The sequence below is a fragment of the Propithecus coquereli genome, unplaced genomic scaffold (genome assembly GCF_000956105.1).
Source record: "Propithecus coquereli isolate 6110/MARCELLA unplaced genomic scaffold, Pcoq_1.0 Scaffold391, whole genome shotgun sequence".
NCBI lineage: Eukaryota > Metazoa > Chordata > Mammalia > Primates > Indriidae > Propithecus > Propithecus coquereli.
This window is the reverse complement of record NW_012149630.1, coordinates 1486400-1495618: the sequence shown is the minus strand read 5'-3', so window position 1 is coordinate 1495618 and position 9219 is coordinate 1486400.

Below are 9219 nucleotides of genomic sequence, written 5' to 3'. Positions count from 1 at the left end.
TATATTGCTAGCTAGACATGTCTCTTTAAATGGCAGAAATTTCAGGGAAATATTTGTTTCCATATTTGCTATTTCTGACCTGTTTGACTATCAGCATAAAAGGGTGTCATGCCTCCACTTGCCAGATTTCAGCTTCCTTTATGAAGCACTCCCTTTTGTTAATAATGTCTTCCATTAGCATTAGCAGGATGAGGGCAATTTATCCTTTGGCAGGGATGGAAGGAAAAGGCAAGAAATGAGGAGGGAGTCGGTGCGTGGGGTGGTAGGAGACGATCTTGGACTTGCCTCGTGGCCCCTGAGTCCTTTTCCTTCCAGAGAGTTAGCTACCCGAATGAATAAACCTTTCTCAAAGAGAAGTGAATTGACCCTTAAATTAAGCGCTCTATTTTCCAGTCTCTGGCTTCCAAACTGACCTTTTGCTCCATTCTTCCTATTCTTTATACTGCAGTGCTTCCTCGAGTGTCCAGCCAAACCACAGAAAAACATCATCCACGTAGTCTGAGATTTTTCACTCATGCGCTCACGTCTCTTCTGCTGGGACCTAAATCTCAACCACTGAGATGGGTCCACCATTTGCAGTGTTCATATTTCTGGTAATATTAGATGAATGAAGTTTCCTAGGGGCTGCAGAAATGCCTGTTCTTGTAGAAATTAGGGCTCTTTGTTGATAACTGATGTAGTCTGAGGCTTTGCCAACGCAGTTTGGGAGTTTAAGCTTTCAAAACTCTTGCAACTCCTCTGATGCCCAATGCCAGCAGTTAAAATCAGCCTAGAGAACATTCTATCGTGTTTGCCAACAATTCACCCAATTTCAATAACATCTAAATCCATCTGGATGGTGTCCACTAACGTATCAATGAATCCAGTGGAGACTTCTGATCTGTTTTGGTTTGTTTTGCAAGATCATGGGCTTTCCACAAAGGTAAAGTTCTAGATTTCTATATTAAGTTGTGCCTTCTCCCTTCCCCCCCTCCTGTGAGTATAGGAATCTCTTTGGCTTTAAAATTGACGAGCAACCAGTCGGGTCCTGAGGGGCAGTTCAGGATGTAAGGGGGGGCCCTACAAGGACCCTTAGCTATTTACTTATCTTTTCACAGTTCTGGGGACCGTGGAGAGCCTCCCAGATTTAGGCTGGATCTCCCTTGTAATGCATTATTGCCTCGGCATTCGAGCAGACACCACTTGGAACCACAATTAATGAGCTCTAGTCCTTTTCCTAACTAAGGAACAAAGGTTCCCGTGTGCACAGAACGGTGACGCTGTCTGGAGGACACACGTGGAGGAAGAAGCGAATGCTTCTAATTGCCTCAAAAATGGGATTTTTTAATATTTAGGAACATAATGGGATCGGGAAATAAGAGCGTTTCCAATATCCTTTACAAATAAGCCTTTACAAAATATGGTTAGCTGTTAATAATACATCATTATCAAAAATGGAAAGTTATGAGTACGATGCATGTAACCTTTGTATTCGCGTGAATTAACCTATATGTATGAATACAATGATACGTGAATTAGTTTTCAAAAATACGTTCAAAAAAATAAAAGGCCCTCTTCTGCAAAAGAAAGGCGAGAAGGCAGCTTCCTCTGAGCCTGATATTCCTCAGACCTTAGCAGATTAGGATTCAAACATGTAATTAAGAAAGATAACCCCAGTTTTTATAGTAATTAGGGGCTGTGGGAAATAGGATACTATCTCTCAAAAGCGTTACAAATATACCACACTTCTAAATAACCTGCAATGCTCAGAAAGTATACTCACTACCAAGGGCAAAGCTGCTATGCAGTGTGGGAACAGTAAATGACAGACTGGCGTTCAAGTCCATTAGCTGCTATGTGATAGGAGCACATTCACTAGCACGCGACCTGTGAAAAATCTTAGATCTCTTTAAATCTCTGAATTGGATTACTGCATTAATTCTTAAGAACTGCAATCCTTCAACCAAGTCAAATTACCCTCATTAACAGTGGAAAAACTGCCTCTGCAATAAGTTTAAAAAAAAAAGATATTTATTACCTATAATCACTTTCACATACTTCACCTAGAAATGTGATGAACGGATGCCAACGACTCAGAAAACAGCATCCTGATTTCACGTATTAATTTGGGTTAAAATAAAAATAAAAGCATTCACATGCTATTTCAATTTTTTTTTCACATCTACAGGAAACTTCCTTTTATTGTTACAAGGCTGAGATAAGAAGCGAATAGCTCCATTTTACAGGAGGGGAAAGCGGGGCGCACAGAGGCGTGGGGCCAGCCGCCTGAGCTCTCTCAGCTACTTGGGGGCACAGCGGAGTCTCCCGGCCCCTCTGTTCTGGGCTCACGCTGCTGGAATTAAATCAGAGATTCAGACTCACAGCGCCACTGGCATACAACGCATTGGCTTCTCTCAATCACACTCAGTGAATTAAAAGGCAGGCAAAATACATGAGAAGACAGGAATGCAGCTTCAAGTACAGAAATAACACCCACAATAAATACTACAACAGAAGCTGCCCCAACGCTTCCGTCACCGCATTTGCTATTACTGTGTAACCTGACTTGAGGATTCCACTGAAGATGTCCTTTTAGAGTGATTTTTTTAAATTAAAAAAATGTTAATTGATCTACTCTGCCCTTGTTACTCCCTAGAATGGTCTCATCTGAAATGTGATGACTGCTTGACTGACCTCGAACAACTTTCGGTACTTTATGGGAAATGAGCTCGATGAAGCCCCACTGACTTCGGCTCCTGGGCTCCATCCACCGATGTTCCTGCTTCGGTTCTGTTACTTCCCAGCACAAGCCGGGACAGGATGGTCCTCACCCCGGTGAAGGCCACCAAGTGGAGATAGGACTGGGTGGAGGTTAGCCAGTTTGTGTTTACTGAATGAGTAATTTTTACATTATGTATTAAAAAATGAGAAAAGGTGAACAGGTAGACATTGCTTTCCAGACTTCATATGAATCAGTACTTCTAAACAGCTACAATAAAATGCTAACTGGAGTTCGTAATAAAACCCAGAGGCACTGTAAGGTTCCAAAGTACCTCTGAATCATCAAAAAAAAAAAAAAAAAAAAAAGATAAATTGTGCTCAGTGTAGTTGTATGTGAAATGTATTTCAATCTAAAGATCTGAAACTGCGTAGTCCTTCCTTAAAATATGATGATAAAAATCAATTAAGTAGAATATCATCTCCAATGATCCTATAATCTACTGTAACTTTTTTTTTTTTTAAAGGTTGAGTATCCCTTACGAGAAATGCTTGGGATCAGAAGTGTTTCAGATTTCAGATTTTGGAATATTTGCTTAAAAATTTTGAGATATCTTGGGGATGGGACCCAAGTCTAAACATGAAATTCATTTATGTTTCATATATGCCTTATACACATAGACTACGATGATTTTATAAAATACTTCTAATAATTTTGTGCATGAAACAAAGCCTGACTGCATTTTGACTGTGACCCATGAGGTCACGTAGTGGAATTTTCTACTTGTGAGATCATGTCATTGCTCAAAAAGTTTCAGGTTTTGGAGCCTTTTGGATTTTGGATTTGGGATACACAACCTGTAACTTCCAAAACGGTTTGCTGTTAAGATGATCATTTCAATTCCACACCAGATTTTCAGAGTCTTGGTTAAAATAATAGAGTCTTGTAATAATGAAAATAACATTTATCAATCACAGTGTGTCTCAATCATTTGCATTCAGTGTCCTTCTATCCTTCCAAGGGCCTTTTGAGGTGAGAACTGTCATATCCATTTTACAGAGGAGGAAAACAAGGCTCAGAGTCGTTGACTATCTTGCCCAATGTCAAACACCTTGTAAGTGGATTTTTAATTACTATGACTGCTTGGAGGTGAAGGCGAAGCTCAGGAGAAAATCAGAGAGGAGCTGTCCAAAAGAGGACTAGGGGGAAAGAGACACATTTGTCCTGGGGCATTACAAATTTGCCAAGAAACCTTGATCCAAACATCAGACAGAGCACGACTTGGAGACTTATCACCCACCACCTACCCAGTGGCACTGCGTGTTTTGAAGGACAATATGTTCCTCTTTGGCTCTACCATTTGTAGAGTCTCCTCTCTCTCTTTTTTTAAGTGCTCTGTGACTGTCAATCAGGTGCTTTTCAAACAATAAATGCTTTAGCAGTGACCTCACTGTTAACTTGGTTTCACTGCTCTAGAAACCTTTCAAAACAAATGTTAAAGTTAACCATTCTACAGGCACTAGAACATTACCTTCTATTTACACATCAACTAAACACATAATTTTTGGTGTCTACTTTGTACTGAGCACAGTCTAGGCACTGGGCCCATAAGGGAGAACAAGACAGAGCTGGACTTGCCCTCCCTGACACTCCATGGGAGACGCAGTTAAGACACAGACAATCAACAAATCCAGAAATAATTAGAGAGCCGTTACAAAGGAAGCATCAGAGAGCTAAGAACAACTTCACCTAACTTCTCGTTTTAACCTACTCTAGGTAAGTCCAATGAGGAATTCATCCATGAGGAGGTGATATTTAATATGAAATCCAAAAGTACAGAAGGAATCAAACAGCTGAAGAGCAGCTTCAGGTAGACGGAGCTGAGAGGTTGAAAAGAAAGGATGAAACTACGGGAAGGAAACGAACTTACTGAATAGTTAGTGATGTGCAATTGTGTTGTTCAACTAATACTGTATCTACTTCGTTTCCTTCTCAATCCTTTTAAGGTAAACAGACGTACGCAGATTACAAATATGCTTTTAAATCAAATGACCTAGTAAGCACAAAATGCATCAATGTGGGCAAAAAAAAAACCTCTAAAAACATTAAAGAATTTATGTAATTACTATGGAAACAAATACCTTGGAGTTGGCTCTGGTTCCTGTCTGTCGCTCCCTTTTGTAATGCTGTAATGTGATGTGGCAGGCAGAATTCTAAGCGGACCCCCACCTCTCTAAGCCTGGTTATAGGTGCGTGCCCCTTCCCAGACAGTCAGCACTAATCCAGGTGTTATGTGAAGGGATTTTGCTGTTGAAATTAAGGTTCCAAATCAGCTGATTTAGGAAAGGGAGATTATCTGAGTGAGCCTGAGAGAATCACAGGAACCCTTGAACTTGGAGTTTAAAGGTCAGAGACTGAGGATGTCAGATATTTGAAGCACGAGGAAGATTCGATGTGCCGCTGCTGGCTTCGCGATGGGAGAGACCACGTGGCAAGAAATGTGGGCAGCTCCTGGCAGCCCCGGGCTGACAACCAGCAAGGAAACGGGGACCTCAGTCCTACAACCACAAGGAACCGAGCTCTACCCACAACCTGGAAAGACTCAGAAGCAGATTGTTCCCCAGAGCCCTCAGACAAGAACTCAGTGCAACTAATACCTGGACTCCCGCCATACTGCACCTGGGCTCCCGACCTACACACCTGTGAGCTCGTCAGTGTGTGTTTAAGCTGCTAAATTTGTGGCAATTTGTTATGCAGCAACAGAAAACTAGTACATGTGGAAAAAGAAATGAAATCACATTGCCTGTGTCTAATGTTTATGGAAGAGTTTCTCTTACTCAACAAATAAGAATTCAAATGGGAGGGAGAAGGGGAGAGAGACAAGTCCCCACACTGCGGAGGGGCGGGGCAGGGCCGGGCTTGCATTCTAGTCCCACATGGACCAACATGTTGAACCAGGGCATGCCGGCCATTTCTCTCTGGCCATGCTGTCCCCGTCTGTAAAAATGTGGTGATAACAATTGGGGGGTGGGGGAGAGACGCCTCAGGAAAACCCACAGTGGAAAACACTTTAAAAAGTTGTAAAGCACAATTCAGGTTATTTTTTATTTTTGTCCTGTGTCTTTCCTGAGCCATTCTGATTTTTAGCTTCCTTTTCTAATCATTCCAATTACCTATTCTAATAATGACCAAGACATGAATATGGAATTGTCCTTGGCCGGAGAAGAGAAGCAGTGGTCTAAACCAAGGTGGGTCCTTCTTGGTAGCCCATACAAAGGGTGTGGAGATACCTTCCTGGGGAAGAGTGAAAAGAGGTCAGCATGTGCTCCTGGTGAGGAAAATCCATCTCCCATTTTCCTTCCACCCTTTGATGCACAGTCTTATGGAAGATGAAGCCAGAGGCCTGGGTTCAAATCCCAGCTCCACTTCTGTCCTTGGGCAAGTGATCAAATCACTCTGCACCACAGTTTTCTCATGTGTACAATGGAAATAATAACACTATCTTCTACTCAGATTTTGTGAGAAGTGATTTAAAATATATGAAGTACTTCTTAAGACAATGCCTGGTACTCCACAAACACCAAATTAACTGTTATTATTATTACTTTTACTATTGCTATAGATTACAGAATGGGAGCTGATTTTAGTTTTCCAAAGGGTCTGTTGTCCTCCCAAGGATATTTGGAAGATGCGGTCAGTATCTATGTAAAAATGTATCTGTAATAAGGATTTTACCACTAATGCCTTTTCACAGTACACTTTATAAAATCCATCTAACCTCTGATTGGGGGCTGGGCGCGGCGGCTCACGCCTGTAATCCTAGCACTCTGGGAGGCCGAGGCGGGTGGATCGCTCAAGGTCAGAAGTTCAAGACCAGCCTGAGCAAGAGCGAGACCCCGTCTCTACTAAAAAATAGAAAGAAATGATCTGGACAACTAAATATATATATAAATTAGCCGGGGATGGTGGCACATGCCTGTAGTCCCAGCTACTTGGGAGGCTGAGGCAGGAGGATCGCTTGAGCCCAGGAGTTTGAGGTTGCCGTGAGCTAGGCTGACGCCACGGCACTCTAGCCCAGGCAACAGAGCAAGATCTGTCTCAAAAAACAAAACAAAACAAAAAAAAACCATCTAACCTCCAATAAAAAGTGAAAAAAACCCTCCATACTCATGATTTTGCCATATAATTTTACTTTTACTTGAAAGGGGGAAAAAGTACATAGGTCTAAAAACTGTGGTTTATTGCTTTTTAACAAGCAGTTTGGGCAAAACCAGCAAAGAAGATTCCCCTGCTGAACAAGCACGAAATGGTAAAGAATTGCAGCAAGAAGGTCAGAGACAGAATCAGCCAGCAAAAGAAGGCAAAAGTAAAATAAAACAAAGGCCAACTCTATCTCTAGTGCACAGACTGAACTCTCTGTGGCCTCTCTGGGCTGGAGAGTGAGCCGTAGAATCAGCTCTCCCCAAAGGGACACCTCAGTGTGCAAGGCAGGCCAGTAACAAGGCAACAAGGAGGGGGGGTGCTGGGCACCGTCACAGGCAGTGCATGAAACAACCAGGGCTGGGTGTTCAGAGGCTGTCACTCCTAGCGCCACGCTATCCACACCTGAGCTGTGAAGGATGCATCCCATCAGCCAGGTGAGGTGATTGGCAGAGAAGTGGGCAGGAGAGGATCTGGGCAAAGGGCTGAGTGTCCCAGGTAGAAATATTACTACAGAAGTGACCACAAGTGTCCAGGGCCTGACAGAAGGAGCTGGATGAATCACAAGAGACAGGCTGGGCCTTCTACACCATGTGCAGAGGTCTGGGCTTACAAATGAACTTCCCAGGAGAGGAGTGGGGTGTGGGGTACGGTATGAACGTTAACACACGTATAGATTCATACAATCAGGATACAGAACAGCTCCATCACCCCAACTCCTTTGCGCCATCCCATCATAGTCACACATCCTCCTCTCCACCCCTGACCTTGGGCGACCACTGATATGGAGTCTTATCCCTACAGTTTTGTCTTTTCAAGAATGCCATATGAATGGAATCATATAGTATGTAATCTTTTGAGATGGGTTTCTTTCACTCAGAATATTATCTCTGAGATTATTCTAAGTGGCTGGGTATGTTAACAGTTTATCCCTTATTCTTGCTGAGTATTATTCCACTGTATGGAGGTACCACAGTTTGCATATCCATTCATCTACTGAAGCACATTTGGGCTGTTTCCAGCTCGGGGAACTACAAATAAAGCTTCTACAAACATTTGCCTATAGGTTTTTGTCTAGGATAAATACCCAGGAGTATGGGCGCTGGGTCATATAATAACTATATGTTTAGTTTTTTGTTTAAGAAACTGCCCAACTGTTTTCAAAGTGGCTGCACCTTTTTGTAATATATTCCCACCTGCAATGCATCTGCACTTAATATTGCCAGTAGTTTTTATTTTAGCCATTTTAATAGGTGTGTAGTGGTATCTCGTCCTGGTTTTTTTCCTTTCCCTTCCACCATGGTTTTAATTTCACTTCCCTAATGTCTAATGATGTGGAACAATTTTTCACATGCTTATTTGCCTCCTGTATATCATCTTTGGTGAAATTTCTATTCAAGTCTTTTGCCCATTTTTTTAATTGGGTGTGTTTCTGTTTGTTTTTTTATAGTAGAGTTTTGAGGGTTCTTTATATATTCTGTATACAAGTCCTTCGTTGGAGATGTGATTTAAAAATATTTTCTCCCAGGTGGTAGCTTATCTTTAAAAGCAGGGATTCTATCTGCATTTTAGAAAGTTCTTTTACACTATGCTAGGGAGGAAAGACAGAAAGGGTGTTCGGATAGCAGCAACTTACTAGGAAATGAAAAATGCAACCCAGAAGCCATGGATGGGCCCAATGTCTTGAGCGCAGAGAAAAAGAACAAACAGGGGGCTGCCGTGGCCCGTGGGAGCTTGGGGAGAGCAGTCTCTTCAGGGTGATGCTTTTAATGCTGTGACTAATGATGCCACGTAAAGGTGATGTCTTCCCGTCCTCTGTTTTTAGTGTCGCTGAACCATCCCAGGTAATAAATCAAAGAAGCCAGGGTGGCTATTTGTTTGGTGAGATAAGGGAAATTAATTTCAATGCCCAAACATGGACCTCCTTATATTAAAAAATGACTTAGCAATACCAGTTTTTTTTTTTTTTTTCCCATAAGAATGTCTTGGAAAAGCAACACTTGGAAAACACACACACAGGACCAACTCCCCCACTGTATTTTCAAGGGAAATGTCGCTGTCTCCTGAGATTGGAAAGTCAAGGAGAAGAATCATTTATAAAATGAAGGTTTGAAAAAAATAAAATGCTGATTGGGCCAAAGATGTTCATGGACCTTCACAATAGGGTGGATTATAAGAATACTTGCACATGCTCAACTCTTTCAATTCTTACAAAAAAAAGAAAAAGAAAACCTTCATTAAGCTTGACAAACTACCTATTTACCTCATTTTCTCCAAAATTCAGATTTTGTGAGTTTAAAACGTGTAAAAGTATCAATGCC